The sequence below is a fragment of the Polyodon spathula genome, chromosome 7, assembly GCF_017654505.1.
Source record: "Polyodon spathula isolate WHYD16114869_AA chromosome 7, ASM1765450v1, whole genome shotgun sequence".
Taxonomy (NCBI): domain Eukaryota; kingdom Metazoa; phylum Chordata; class Actinopteri; order Acipenseriformes; family Polyodontidae; genus Polyodon; species Polyodon spathula.
The window spans coordinates 45,814,274-45,830,584 of NC_054540.1; positions in this window are offsets into that span (position 1 = coordinate 45,814,274).

Here is a 16,311-nt window from a genome sequence, read left to right on the forward strand (position 1 = left end):
CAGACACCAGTCCTGAAATAACTGCCACTTATACGCGTATTGCGACCTGGTAGAGGGAGCTCTCGTGCTCTGAATAGTGGCAATAACTGCCGATGACAGCTCTAGAGCTGACAGGCGTTCCCGTTCAGGGGTCAGACCAATAGTTGCATCAGCTGGGGGTTCGGGTGCCACAGATCGTCCTGGGCCTGAGAGAGGAGATCCGCCCACAGGGGGATCTGCCTCGGCTGGCCGTGCAGGAGTTGCACCAGGGTCAAAAACCAGGTCCTTCTGGGTCACCGAGAAGATACCAGAAGCACTGTAGCTTTCTCTACCCTGACCTTCTCTAGGAAGTGCGTGAGCATCTTGAAACGTAACACCCGAAGGTGTTTGTTCAGAAGTCTCAGATCCAAGATAGGGCGGAACCTGCTGTCCTTCTTGGGCACTAGGAAGTACTTTGAATAGAACCCCTCCCTGCAAGAGGAAGGATCTACTTCACGAATGGCATGCTTCAAGAGAAGCACCAGGAGTTCTATGCTGAGAGCTGCATGTTGGAGAGGGTCCTTCACTACAGTTACTATCACCCCCTGAAAGGGGGGTGGTTTTAACTGGAATTGAACACTGTAAACAGCCTGCATAGTCTTGAGCACCCAACTGTCACTGGTGCTGGTTTGCCAGTATAGTAACTGGGAGACAGGGGTTGAAGGCTGTTGTGGCCGTTCAGGGATGCTGAGCCTTAGGCCGCGTGGGGGGCGCAGTCGCGAGACCCTTGGGTCGCTGGCGATTCCCCCCCCCCCCCCCCAGAGCACCAGTTGCCCCTCTTTGTAGGCCAACCGTGCTGCGGGGCAGGTGTTGCCGGGCGTGCCGTAGGAGCACGAGCGGGCCTGGGCGGAGGCTGTCGCCCCCACAGGGGGGAAGCCCTAGCAGGCAAGGCAGGCTTCCGTGGAAGCAGCAGGGCATACTGCCTTGATGCCTCCCTGGTCTTCAGAGTCCTCTGAAGCATCTCCTCCACTGTTGGGCCAAACATATGGCCAGAAGTGATAGGTGCGTCCAGGAGAGAGGCCTTGTCCTGCTCCTGAACTCTAGCCTGGGAAAGCCAGAGTTGCCTTCTGGTGAACACCAGCGCCACAAGGCATCGGCCCTCCGCTCTGGCCATGAGTTGGGCCAGTCTGGTGACTGCCTCAGAGGCCTGGTTCAGCTCTTGTCTGTGAGCCGCCGTGACCATATCAGGGAGCTCCTTAATAAGGATGGCCTGATAGACAAAGAGCATGCTCGACACATTGGAAAGCCGAGTAGCTTGGGAGCAAGCGGCATACGCATTTTTGAGTTGCGTTTCTGTTGTCCAACACTGTCTGTTAGGACATTGTAGGTCCTTGGCCGGTCCAATGCCTGGTGCCTGTACAAGGGCCACAATGGCGGAGTCCACCGGGGGGAGGGCTGCCAAGCCGGCACCCTCCGCTCCCTGCATGGAAGAAAAAGCCCGAGCTCCAGCCACCGTGCTAGGTGCTGACACTGGGTTGGACCAGGAAGTCTGGACCTCCCTGAGAAAATCGGGGAAAGGGGGCAGTGTCCTGTCCTGTACTGGCTTAACCGAGGAGAACCAGGAGCCTTTGGGCTCCTTGTCTCTAGGCCAGTCCACCCATAGACGTTGAGCCGCTCGCTCAACCAAAGTTTCAAACGATGTCCCTGGAGATACCTCCGGTTCCTGTTGCAGCTCATCCACCGAGTTGCAAGAAAGTCCCTCCTGCACAAAATCGTCGTCACCAGACATCTGCAGAAAGAGGATCTCCTCTTCATAGTCTGAGATGGCCTCAGGCTTAAGCTCAGGCTCAGGCTCAGGCTCAGGCTCAACAATTGGAACGGAGCAGCCAGGGAACCGACGCAGCCGTGGTGCCAGGGGCCGACAACATACTCATCATGAGTGACTGTTGTCCAATCACCACCTCCATAAAACAACCAATCTGGTGCGTGAGGGCCGAGATCCCGCTAGGCTTTTTGTCCCTAGGGGACCTGGGGCGCGCACGCTTCCGCTCGGGAGGTGAACACTCCTTAGGAGGGGAGAGCTGAAGCTGCCCCACGCTCCTGGTAGGTGAGAGAGTGTCGTCCGAGAGACGGTGAGGGTGACCTGCTGCAGGCAGGCAGGAAGTGATGCTGTACCACCTGAAGGGGGAACAGAGTCAGAATGAGATCCCCTGCTAGAAGGAGATCCGAGCCCCACTGCCCTGTTGGCTCAAGCCTTTAGGACCCGCCTCTGGAACTTCCCGCAGATAGCGCAGAATGCTGTGTCGGACAGAGCCGAAGCAGCATGTTCTGGACCCAGGCATGAAACACAGAATTCATCCGGGTCCTCTGGAGGCATTTTCCAGCTACAAGAGCCGCATTCATAGAAACCCGGCATAGCGCACAGTACTTGCCCGGGTTGCACGGCGGGCACAAATAAGCTCTCAAAGTAATAAGTAATAATAGTAAGCGAGACAGACTCAAAGACTCAGCAAGCTGAAAAGAGCGAGAACGCTCGAATAAGCGACTCAGCCGAGTGCCTAAGGGGCAGTGCCAGCCGGCACGTCGAATATGACAGCTAAAGGCGGGCGCAAAATTCAACCGAGCCCGGTGAATTGCGGCCCGCACTCAGCGAACGTAACTAGGTTTTCAGTGAGATAAACCTGGGGAAGGGGCAGCAGCCAGCTTCCCATGCAAAATTAAGGCAACGGAGAGTACAAACACTGAATTAAATTTTTTATTTTTTAATAATCAGAGTGTTGTAGAACAACAAATAGAATACGCTCAATCCCGATCAGCAGCTGAAAGCAAAAGTGGCTGGGCTTCCTACGCTCTGCATAGTCATTCAGCACCCGAGGGGCCGGGCGCTGACGTCAGAGCTACGGAGGCCTAAAGGCAGCTTTTATAATAAGCTCAGCATAATCCTATCACCTAACGATGATACTCATTAGTTGATGGCTATTTTCGAATTGAAAGAGAACTACTATTCTAAACCAGCTGAGAACGGACCCTGTTGTCTAGTCTTCAGACTGCTGGAAAGGTTTCACACTCTTTACAGATTTGTGAAAGCGAATTTTGCTCCTGCAGCTGCTAACAGAATCCCTTTCGTTCTGATAGCAGTTCAGATTAGAAGTTTGAAGTAGCATGATGTTGGCCCAGGAAATACTGTATATTCTACAGCCATACCTTGCTGCATCTTACTGACCAGACAAGTACAAATTGCCAATGCACACAGATTTATTGTAGCTATTTCCCCACCCCTGACATTTTGTAAAGGATGTTGGAATGTGCTGCCATAGATATATTCCTGTACCTGTCAGCACAATTTGGAGCATATGTAAAAACCCAGAATGTCAGATGACAAATGATGTAAAAGGCCCAACTTGGCAGTTTTCTATTTTCCTTGAAAGCTTAAAAGTAATTTTTTCCAACCGTTTTAATGGATAAAGTGCCATCTTTAAACAACTTGCACTAGTGGGCCTTCATGGGATTCGATACACATGGAAACAATAAGAAAAGTTAATTTCTGCAAATATAATATGGAGTTTGAACAAGACTTGCCTGTAAGTTGAAGTTCGATCGCTATTCTATGACATCATCTTTGTCTCAGAAGCACGCACGTCAGGATTGAAAGCTAACAAAATATTATTCTTACAGAATACAGATCGGGATGAAATGCAAACTTATCAGTAGTATATTATTTTATATACCGGTATGTATTTATTTATTAACTTATTTGATTATTTAACAAACAGTAAAGAGACCCCAAAGGGTAAGTCTCGTTCAATCTCCATATTCTATGACGTCACCATCAAGCAAGAAACCCAAAAATAGAAAATCATTTTTATTAATAGGAGGACAAGAATCCAAAACACTTTTTTAATTAGCAAATCAATTTATAGTACAACAGTCTTACAACAGAAAAAAAATCAGTGCCAATCACATTCAATCAAAAAACTAAAAACATTAAAATGATATTTAAATAATTTCAATGAATACGTATTATGCTGACTTTGTTGCTGAAAAATGAATAAATAAATAAATAAACAAACAAAAACATTTTGTTTAAACAGATAACATTGTTACCAAAATCTGCAATACCTGTTCCACAAACAAATTATTATGAGGTTGTAACAGAAATAAAATGATTCTTGGCTATAAATTTCCCTCCTGACCTGTGATGGTGCTAAGCAGCGAGAACAGAGTTCCTTGGATGGGTTGGCCTGACAGTTCTTTCCCAGGGTTCAAAGGAAGTCGTCCAGCCAGGAAGGGAGCGAGACTCCATTGCAATAACGCATTGACCTGGAAGGGAAACGACGTGGCAGCCACAGATTGGAGAAGCGGTTGCACTCATTTACCAAGGGGTCATGTGTGACAGCGTAAAAGGGGACAGAGAATCTTAATCTGTTCCTTCACATTGGTATGTTTGGATAGAACCAAGAAGGCCTGTGAGAGACCCCTTAAAATCATAAAACAATACAGTGAGTGATTTTTGTTTGTTTGTCTGTGTGTAATCGTCTTAATTGTAACACTGCACTAGATGGCTAACATGATTCCGGAGCTGTCGCCGAGGTCCAGCACTGCACTACTGTCACAAAAATAAACTGTATCACCCACTACGAGCACTACTGCACTCACCCAGGACTGGTGACTGAGTATGTATTATTGTGGGATGGATATTGTGTCTGCAAACCCTTTATTGTTTATTATTATTGTTACTGGTCACCAGACCTCAATACAAAATAAATAAACATTTCCAAACTGGATTATGAGGCTCTGTTTGTTCATTACCTCACTGCATCACTCCTACACTTGTTTCCTTTCAGCCACTTTGTCACAGGGGTATAATAGGTTGTGACACGGTTGGTTGAGTGGTGACGTCAGGCCAGATGCAGGAAGAAAATACACAGTACAATACTTGCAGGGCAAAAGACGCTGCAGCGCCATTCATTTAAATAACAAAAAATATTTTAAACAAAACATTGCTCACAGAGCGAAAATAAAAAGACAAAAACAAACAAATCTTGCAGATCAACTGACTACTGGTCAGGCTGGGCAATCGCCTTTACTGTTCCTATAGGAAATTAAAAAAAAAAAACTTTCTCCTCTCACTCTCCCTTACTCTCCTCTGTACATCCACACCAGTTGCAGAGTGCTGCAAGCTTTTATGTAGGTGACCATCTCACGACTAGCAACAAATTATCACTTAATTAATTCGGGAGATGGCTACCTTCTGCACAAGGTTTTTATTTGCACACTGGCAGAGGACAAGCTGCCTAATCTCGTCTCTGCCAGAAACAAAACAATAACAAAACATGGCTACACCGTCCTATATTTAATAAATAAATCATAATACAAAACACAAAATAATAAACTGCACAGGAGGGGTACCCCATTCTAAAATAAATAAAGGGCTCCTCACCCTATGACATAGGTTTATTGTAAAACCTAGCAAAGGTACTAGAGGAAACCCATCCAGCTGTATCCAAAATTGTCTGCAAAGGAACATTTTTTTTTACTTTTGCAGTAGAAACTAAAGTTTCCCTGGTACTATGTGGTTTAAAAATACTGACATCAATACCTGCTGAACACATAACTTGTCTAATCCATCTACCAATTATGTCCCTAAATACAGCTTTATGTGGTTTTGAAAAGCTAATAAAAATGACTAACTTCTCCACGCAAGGGCTGAGTTATATTCAGATATTAAGGAAGGACACCATATATACACTGCGACAGGACGGACATCTGGTGACGTCAGGCCAGAGTGCAGGAAGGAAAATAAAGAAAAGTACTGTGTGCACAAGAAACACTGCGCCATTTATTTAAACACAAAAATAAATAAAAGGTTTTAACAAAAACTGCTCACAGAGCACAGAAAATGAAAGCTTGAAACTAAAATAAATCTCGAACACAAACACTAAGGTCAGGGTGAGCAATTGCCTTCACTGATCCTTAGTTCTTACTTTTAAATATCTCTCTCCTCTCGCTCTCCCGTTCCTCCTCTGAACACTCTCCCTGCAGAGTACAAAGAGCTGCAGGCTTTTATGCAGGTGACCAGATTAGCAACAAATTAATCACTTAATTAATTCGGGAGATGGCCACCTTCTGCACGGGTTTTTGCACATTCTGCACGGCTTCCCATCCACACTGCAACATAAATACAAAAACAAACACACGGCTAAGCCATCACCTGCATATACAAAACACGACTCTCGCCATCATATTTAAATACATAAATAAATCAAAATAAACAAATACCACACAATAAATTACATATGTTACATATCCCCCCCATTGTGCAAAGCACATATGGCCCCAACGGCCACCTCCCCCCTCAGTCTCAAAGTCCCGGAAGAGGGAGAGCAAGGTGTCCATGGTGGCGGCCATGATGGGAGGTCCTTTACCCCCCACTTCTTCGTGGCTGGCAGCTTCCTCTTCCGGTGCTCCATCCATCGTTTCTCCTGCCAAGAAAGTGTGGCTGGGGAAGCTAGTCTCCTGACCTCCCCCCTTCTTCATGGTTGGCAGCTACTATCTATGGGACTCCAGCCACAGTATTTCCTGCTGCCTGGCAGGACTGGCAGCGACCCCAGGTGAAGCAGAGCTGGCGAAGTCCACAGGCAAAGCAGAGCAGACAGCGACCCCGGGCGAAGTAGAGCAGGCAGCGACCCTGGCGAAGCAGAACAGGCAGTGACCCTGGGCAAAGCAGAGCAGGCAGTGACCCTGGCGAAGCAGAACAGGCAGTGACCCTGGGCAAAGCAGAGCAGGCAGCGACCCCAGGCAAAGCAGAGCAGGCAGTGACCCTGGGCGATCCAGACGTGGCATCCCTGAGCGGAGCGGGCATGGCATCCCTGAGTGGAGCAAGCGTGGCATCCTTGGGCAGTGCAAGGCAGGCATCCTGGGGCGGTGCAAGGCAGGCATCCCCGGTCGATGGTGAACTGGCATCCCCAGGCGATGGCAAACTGGCATCCCCGGGCAATGGCAAACTGGCTTCCCAAACGATGCACGACAGGGCAGCAGCGTTTCCTCAAGAGGCGACGGCGGTAGCAGACCCTCAGGAGGCAACTGCAGGAAGGGAGCCAGGAGTAGCAGTGGTACTAGAGTTGGCCCTCTTTGCAGCCGTTGCGACCCGGCGGTTCTGGTGACCAATAAACAATAATCCCCCGGCAATACACCTTCTGGGTCAATGCATTATTGCAACGGAGTCTCACCCCCTTCCTGGCTGGCCTACTTCCCTTGACCCCTGGGAAAGTATTGTCAGGCCAGCCCGTCCAAGGAACTCTGTTCTCGCAGTTTAGTGCTCTCACAGGTCGGGAGGGTGATTTACAATCAAGAATCGTTGTATTTCTGTCACAACAAGGCTTGGTTGTCTATACTGGGGCAATGAGAATGCACTCCACTTATTCCAACAACACTTTTTGTAGACACTTGTTAATAAGGATAAAAGTTGGAAAAACATAAACTAATTTATAATTCCAAATAGTGGAAAATGCATCAATAAATTCAGCATCAGGGTCAGGCTTCCAGGAAGCATATCTTGGAAGTTGTGTATTAATGTTTTGCGGTCCTATGTCGGACCAGGTCCGACATTAAAATTTTCCCTTTCCAGTCTGTTTCAGACCCTGTCCGAAATTATCAGAAAGACATAAAGCACAGGTCTCTTGTCGTTTTTTCTCCAGAAAAGCCAAGCAAACCTTTCATTGGTCAAGTGAGAATCCGAAAAAGGGCATATCTGATAGCCCCATGCACCACAAAGATAACATGGACATAAACAAATCCAGTGCTCAAAGAATATCATTGTTATAATATCAAAGAATATCATTGTTATAGTAATAAAATAATGATCGCATTATTGAGGAGTTTGGTGATAAAACAAGAGATCAGGATAGGATTTATCAGTATGCACGTCTATAAAGACGTATGTGAAAAATACAGCGAACAAGGGGTGGGGCTTGGCTGGAGATACAGTATTGAGTTTCCTTTTGCAATTCAGCACCTTTTTCTGCAAATTTCTTCAGCCAATTGATTACAAGCAAGTGACTTTGAAACCCCCCCCCCCCCCCCCATAGTATTAATATATGCAACAGCTGTCATATTGTCCACTTTAATTAAAATGTGTTCATGACAAATATTCCTACAAAGAAATTTCAGCACATATAATGCTGCTCCCAATTCCAGTCAATTTATAAGGTCAGAAGCCTCTATTTCTGACCAGTTACCTCCCGTTGAGATATTATCTCTTACACCACCCCAACCAATATGGGATGCATCTGAATAAAAAGTTATCGTGGGAGCTGCTCTACAAATTAGGCACCATGAATTTTCAACATTTTGAAGCCACCACTATATATCCAGCTTAGTATCTGAAGGTAAACTCATAGGAGCATCAAAATTACCTTTCTAAATTTTTAAGGCTTGGTTCTTAGAAAGTTCAAGGCTGTGATAGAATAAACATCCACAGGGCAGAGCAGGAAAGGAAGACACTAGTTCCAATAACTTGCGTTACTTTCCTTATAGTTAATGAAGTGGCTTTATGTAGCTTAGATCAGACATAAAACTTTATCAATTTTATCCTGAGTCAGTCTAATAGACATATCCATAGAATTAATAATAAACCCCAAAAAAGTAAGTTAGTACTTGGAGTAAAAACAGACTTTCCTTTATGAATAAAAAATCCTAGGTGTTCAAAGAGATCTTTAGTGTCCTGCACATTATTAGTACACTGCTGAAATGTGTCCCTTAAGAAGAAAATGTCATCTATGCAAGCAGCATTTGTGTAACTGTTAAAGCTCTTCAAGTTTAATATCAGTCAAAATTCTGCCTCTTTCTTTGGAGCCAGGAAAATTGATGAAAGAACTTCCTCATGTGTAAAATGTACCTTTCAATAACCCTTTTAATTAGCACTGAACTTCAGTATCCAAAAAACGTAATTCCTCCGAAGAGAAATTATTATGAACTGAAGGCTTGGGTAAAGGCAAACTACTATCAATTTCCACATGTAAATGAGACACAGTGTTTAAAACCTGATGATCAAGTGTCAGTTTTCTCCAATTTTGAATAACAAGTCTCAGCCTTTCAGCAAGAAAACATTCATTGCTTACCTTAGGGAATGCTATTTCTTTGCAGTTTGAAATCTGCCCTGTTCTCCCCATGCTGGCTTGTTTGCTCTCCATTGCGGCTTTTTTCTTTGTGACCATTTGTGCCAGCCATTAAAAGGATTCTGCTTGTTGTGATGAAAGGACAAATCCTTATGCGCATAGGGTTTGTCTTGACGTAAAAACTGCATGCTGGTTTTTATGTGGAAAAGCATGACCAACTAAGTTGTTAGTGTCTTTTAAGTTCTTAACAACGTTATCCAGGTTGTCGCCAAACAACAAATTTGTTAAAGGCGTATTGGGCGAACAGAGCTGTCTAAATGGCTGGGCCAAGTGAGGTTTGATCAGGTCTCTCCTGTGTAAATTCCAAACGAGCTTGCGCACCTAGAGCAATAGCGTCATTAGCTATTATCAATAAATCTTGTGCTTTTGGTGTTTCAGAATTAGAAATTTCCTGGACTGAATCCTGGGCTAATGCAGTCACAACAGACAAACTAGAAGTAAGTAAACCTACTTTTTGAACATGAAAGTCAGTTGTTTGAACAGATTGTTGCAGCCTTGACCACAACATTCTGTTCACATTAGTTTGAGTAGTAACTTAACATTAGAGGGTCTCGGATATTTCGTTTTCCATTTTTTAATTGCATCTTCTGCTATACGAGTAATTAAATGCAGACTGGATAATTGATGCATGTCTAGAATGACACTCGGGCTGGTCTCTTCTAAAGACGTCACATCCTGTTATAAAGCATCCCATTCAATCCCAGATGTCTGGGTATCAACGCAGTCATTATTTAGTTGCAACTCTGACTCAGCAGCTTTACTTAGGCTTGCACTTTGTTCCTGCGGGCTAGCTGGAGAATCTGGTGTGGATAAAGATGCCTCGTCTTCAGACCTAGCCTTTTTCAGTGGGGGGTTTGCAGTCACCGTCCGAGTCACTGGCTGATAAATCATCTTTACAGTGTGTAGCCAGGTCCACAAAATGTTGCAACTGGTCACACATTTTAGTCAGTGCAGATAAAATTGCACACATCATAGGGTCAGCACTATCCTTAACTTCTTTACCTGTCCCCGAAGGGAAAAACAGGTTACGCTTCTCAGTTGAGAGAATTGCACTTTCAGTCTCAATTAAACCCAGAAATATGTCCAACTGCCGAAACAGCAGACTGAGAGCTATTCTGTGGCAACTGACCATCATTCTTTTTTCTTTGAAAATTGTATTGATTTGCTAAGTTTTTTACCTTCGGTAGTTGTCTCTGTTACAGTGGGTAAATATTCTAATGCAAGAATTTGATTTATAGTATTTTCTGTCGACATTTTTAAGTATTATATATTTGTTGTAAAATAAACAATTTTTTTCCCAACTTACACTTTCAACTGTCCTCGCTCAAGCACTAGGCAGACTGACCTGCGTGTTGCCTGAGGCATCTTATGGTACACTGAGACATCATAGAATCTATAGCATTTCCATTAAAGATGAAACAACTTCTAGAATAAATATTTCAATTTTGCCTTTCGCTTGTAGACACAATTCCATTGTATAGACCCTTGTCCTTTGCCTTCTGGTCTATGGGTTAAACCTTTCACACCATCTCTCCACGTCCCCTATTCAAGTGACGCTATTTCAAATTAAATTGAGCCAGGTTAGCTGTGTGTTAGCCTTTATTTGGCTTTTCACTAGCAATTCCGTTTCTGATAGTAGATGTTGTCTACTTAATATCGTCACTTTACCACATTTGTGTCTGTTTCCATTTCCATTTTCTTTGCTTGTGCAGTGCTCTTGATCACATTACTGCAGACCAAAGCCCAGCGTGGTGGTTTAGTGGATTAAAGCCTACTTCAGTGCAATAGTCATCCATCACTGTCTGGCACTCTCTCCAAAGTGACCCAGAATCATTCTGGCCTGATGGCTCGGCTAGTCTCCTGCTGCTGCGTGACTGATATGCAGGGGTATCTATGAGATAATGTTGCTTCATTGCAATCGTCAGCTTTCTCCTCCAAACAAGGACTGTAATTTAGTTTCACTCCATAGCAGAGCTCTGAATTTGTTCAACAGAGCCAGAGAAACAGAGCTAGGGCTGCATGGGGAGAGGCATGTAGTATTTCAGAAGGCTGTTTGGTCAAAAGCCAAGTTCAATTCAAGACACATTTTCTTATACAGGCTTTCACTTGTAACTATTGGAAAAAAAGCTATTACAAGTGCATCTGTGGTTTCAATTTTGATTGTATTGAAACAGCAATATAGATTTAAAAAGTTCAAACAGCTCTGGGTATTAACCCTTCCTGTGCTATTGGCCATGTGTTCGGATTGCAATTAGATAATATGAGTAAATCTGCCCTATGCACAGAAGGTTATTAGGTACCAGGAAGCAACTGCAGCTTTTCTAAAGGGGGGAGAGAGAAGTCAGATCTCCAAACGGAGATAGGTGTTTCGTTTTGTACAAATAAATATATTGGCACAGTACTGTTTTATTTCATTTCTGTGGTCCCATGAGTCTATTTTACTCCAAAAAAGACAGTGAATACAGTCCTGCAAGTGGCGTGACCCTGGTGTGTCACTATATATATATATATATATACACACACACACACACACATACATACATACATACATACAGGCAGTCTTCATACTTAAGACACAATTGGTTCCTGAAAGTCGCAGCACATTTTCCCATAGGAACAATGTTATAAATTGGGGTTACGTTCCCTACTCTTCAGCCAGATAATATAGTTTTACAAAAATGACCCGTTATATTGTACTTATGCAAATATTTATTTAACTCTTTACACTCAGCCCGGTGGTTGCGCGCACATTACTCGGACACCTACCTGGCTTGTTTAAAAGTTCAGACTCTGGGCTTTCCAATGACGTATTCAGTGTGTGAACGTGGTACTCGTAGCAGGAAATACAATTGCCTAAGGTTAAGCCCTCATCATGTGACAGAGTTCACAGCTTAGGTTTCGTTTTGAGTCCATTGCTCTTATCGGACATTGTTAACAACAAATAAAAAAATAAATAAAAAAACAGTAACATGCATGAAAAAAAACGCTAGGCTAAGTCAGGGCGACTACGACAGACCACGACGTTTGGACACAGACCATGCGCACATGACACAAGGCTCTTGTCTCACCGTGTCGTAAATGCCGTATCGATGTCGTAAAGTCGAAGTAGGGTAATAATGCAAAAGAGTCATAAGTGACATCCGTCGTAAGTCGAAGCGTCGCCTAGCCATATATATATATATATATATATATATATATATATATATATATATATATGATATATATATATATATATATATTATAATGTGGCAGGGCGGATCCCTGCCTGGAAGGAATGTGTTGGGGTTTGGCAGGGATAGGGTTCATTTCTGTCCCTCCCAGAAAAATATGGGTGTGGCTGCATTTGCATAGCCACAGGTGTAATGATTTATTTTAATTGATCGCCTGTTTTAAGCAGGCAGGTATTGAAACTAGGCAAAAAGATTGTTCTGGGCAGTCTCTAGTCTGTGTGAAGAGAGAGGCTGTCACTGTGAAGAGACCTGTGTGTTTATCAAAAGGAACTGTGTGAACCTTTTTGTGTGTGTTTCTAATGTTTTTTTTAATCTGTAAATGGTTTAGCTGTCTGATTTTAGTTAGATTCTAAAGGAAAATAAGTTGAGTTAGTGCTCCGTTTGGGAGTTAGGGTTTGTTTTGACTAGTTTCTTTTATTTTTGTAATTAATAAAATCACATGAAAGTGCTGAAACACTTCAACTCTTGTGTCTGGGGCTCTTTTTAAGGGTCTGGAACCTTAAATTAAGTGAAATCTTTAACTATCTCTCTCTCTCTCTCTCTCTCTCTCTCTCTCTCTCTCTCTCTCTCTCTCTCTCTCTCTCTCTCTCTCTCTTTCTCTATATATATATATATATATATATATATATATATATATAATATAATATATATATATATATATATTACAGTTAATGTGTAAAATCAGTAAATCTATAGATAAATATACATATTTACCAATTCAGCTGCCCAAGAATGGTTTGGAAGTATCTAAAACATACTACAATGACACCGCATGTGCTTAGTTCATTGCAGTCATTGCTGATTTGCAGTGCAAGTGATTTACAGAAAGGGGTTCACAGTGCAAATTACATGTCTGTTGTGACTGAACACCCCCCCCCCCCCCCCCCCCCCCCCCCCCCCCCCCCCCCCCCCCCCCCCCCCCCCCCCCCCCCCCCCCCCCCCCCCCCCCCCCCCCCCCCCCCCCCCCCCCCCCCCCCCCCCCCCCCCCCCCCCCCCCCCCCCCCCCCCCCAACCCCCCCCCCCCCCCCCCCCCCCCCCCCCCCCCCCCCCCCCCCCCCCCCCCCCCCCCCCCCCCCCCCCCCCCCCCCCCCCCCCCCCCCCCCCCCCCCCCCCCACCAACTTGAACAGGTGTAGCTGGGAGAGATAATGTTGGTGTGTTTCTGCAGGTGTGGTAGTGAATCGCCGTCAGGCTTAGCTGAACTAGTTCACTGTCATGCACAAGGAATCATATTGTAAACACAACCAAGAATTTGCTTGGAAAAGTTCACAATGAATGTTCAGATTGGTGGCAAGACAAACTTGGAGCTTTGGGAGCTGGTGGTGCCAGTGTCAATATTGGTGCTACAAGGGGGGGTGGGGGCTCTCTTGAAAAGTGAGATTCGACAGCATATTATATTCTTCCATTGCTTGCCCCATGGACTTGAATTAACAATGTCAGGTACTCCTAAAATCATTTTCAATCACTGGTAAATTCCCAACCAGTGTCTGATTTGCAGCAACAGGGGCAGTGTCACCAGCAATAGATCTACCAGCATTACATTTCAGCATAATTTCTGCATAACCTAAAAATGACCTAAAGACACATATTGAAGAAACTGTTGAAATCAGTTATTTTGAGTACAGCTTTGGCAACATGATTAAGCATAGCAGTGAGGAGAGGGATTCAAAAGGACCCAAAATTTATTTTTTTTATTTTATTTTTTCAGTGTTCTACCACGATGTATGGTCTGATCTTGCAGACTTTGGTGATGAACATTTAGAAGTCTTACTGAATTAGTATAGTGACCTTTAAGCAAAGAATGGATGCAGTTCAAGCCGAATGGAGAATGCTTAAAATACCAGTCAAAGGACAGTTTATAGATAAATCCTACATTGGTTTATGGGAGTTCATGCTAGAACCTTCTAAAAATATTTTACACTTAGTGAAAATCATGCTTGTGCTGCAAATATCAGATGCCTGATGTGAACATGGATTTTCTACACAAACAGAATTAAATCCCAGCTACGCTGTCTCTTAATGTGGCTGCTGCTGAAGAGCTTGTAAGAATCAGTGCAGAGGGCCCTTCTCTTAAAGTTTGATCCACAGCCTTGTGTTAAGCGTTGGCTTTCCTCAGGTAAAGGGAAACGAAGACAAAATTTTACATCCTGGCCAAGTGATGTAGACATTTTAACTGTTGGCGACACTGACTTTGATTGTAAATAACAAGAAAGATTGGATAGTTGTGTATAGTTCATATGCTTAAATTAAGGCCAAATTCCAATTGGTTCAGAGGGCTGAGTTAAGGAAAACATTGCCAAAAGGCAGAACTGCAGGACATTTGAAGTTCACTTTTAAAGAACCAAAGATGTAAGATGACAGCATGAGAAGAATTGGTCCAGCAGCAGCATGTGAGCACAGGTGTAGAAAAACTGATCACATGGAGGACAGGCAAGGCAGCACAAAGCAATGTCAGGGAGCACACATGAATAACGAGGCAGCAAACCAGTGAGAACAAGCATTACATTTCTGTTTTTGTAATATTTGTGTTTTTCTTGTATTTTAAGAAGTTGAATATGAAAGAAAAAAAACTAATATGGCCATATTTATATCTATACTGTGGTTTGCAGAGGTATTCACCCCCTACTAATAATATCACATTTTGTAGAATTACAAATCATTTATGCATGTTTTTTTCAAACAAACTTTTTATTCAAAGCTGTAGTGGTTAAACTGAACACTGTTGAGGAGGAGGTTAAATGTCATCAAAACTTGCAAAGAAAATGTACAAAATGAAATTTACTGGTTGCATAAGTATTCAGCCCCTTAAGTCAGTAGTTGGTAGAAGCACCTTTTGCAGCAATTACTGCTATGAGTCTTTTTGGATAGGTCTCTACTAGCTTTGCACAGTAGGATGGTGACATTTTTGCCCATTCTTCACAGGAAAATTGCTTCGGTTCTGATAAGTTTGGGGATCCTCGGTGGACTGCAATCTTCAAGTCTCGCCATAGATTTTCAATTGGATTCAAGTCAGGACTTCAACTGGGCCACTGAAGAACAATGATTCTCTTGTTAAACCACTCCAGTGTGACTTTGGCTTTGTGCTTCGGGTCATTATCCTACTGAAATTTGAATTTCCTCCCTAGTTTGAGACTTGGCTGACTAAAACAGGTTTTCCTCAAGGATTCAACTGTACTCTGCACCAGATCATGCCCCCTTAGCATGGCTTCACTGGATGAAGGATAACAACGGCAGAGTCATGCGGTGGTACTTGGCCCTGCAGCCCTATGCCTTCAGGGAAGTCCACCGAGCAGAGAAACTGCATCAATACACAATTTTTTTTTCTCTCAGGAAAGAATGGGGGTGTAGGATTCACGGCTAGAGAAGAATGAGCGCCACAACAAATCAATTAAAAAGAAAAGGAAATTTTAGTAGCGGGGAAAACTTGGGCAGAACCCCGAACAATATCCGTAGGTTGAGGGAACAGGTGAGCGTTGGACGGAGACCCAGGCCGTGCGGATTGTGACGGTTGGGGTAACGCTGCCGAGTGCAGCACTTTTATATCGTAGTTATATTTTCCCTTTTTTTCACCTTTTGTTTTCATTATTCTTTTGAGCACCTGTGAGTGCGCCAGCATTGAACTGTCTACCAAGATTGGTATTCCTGTGGACCTGTCTACCATCGCTGGTATTCAGGCCACAGACAACACTGCCCTCTGTGGGCTAAAATAAATCATTGAAAAAGAAATAAATAAAACTGGGCACCTGTGCGGTGTTTACAAATATACTTTTCTCTCTCCTGTGTCAGTGAATACCCACACCCTTCCACACAGTCTATCTGTTTCATTATTTGATTGGTTTGAATGCATCTAACTTTTATTTTGCAAAATTGCAGATTACTGCATTGGAATTCAACAAACTGTACAGACTGTGAATTGCATTTACAGACAGTACCTTCTGCCAGTGTTACT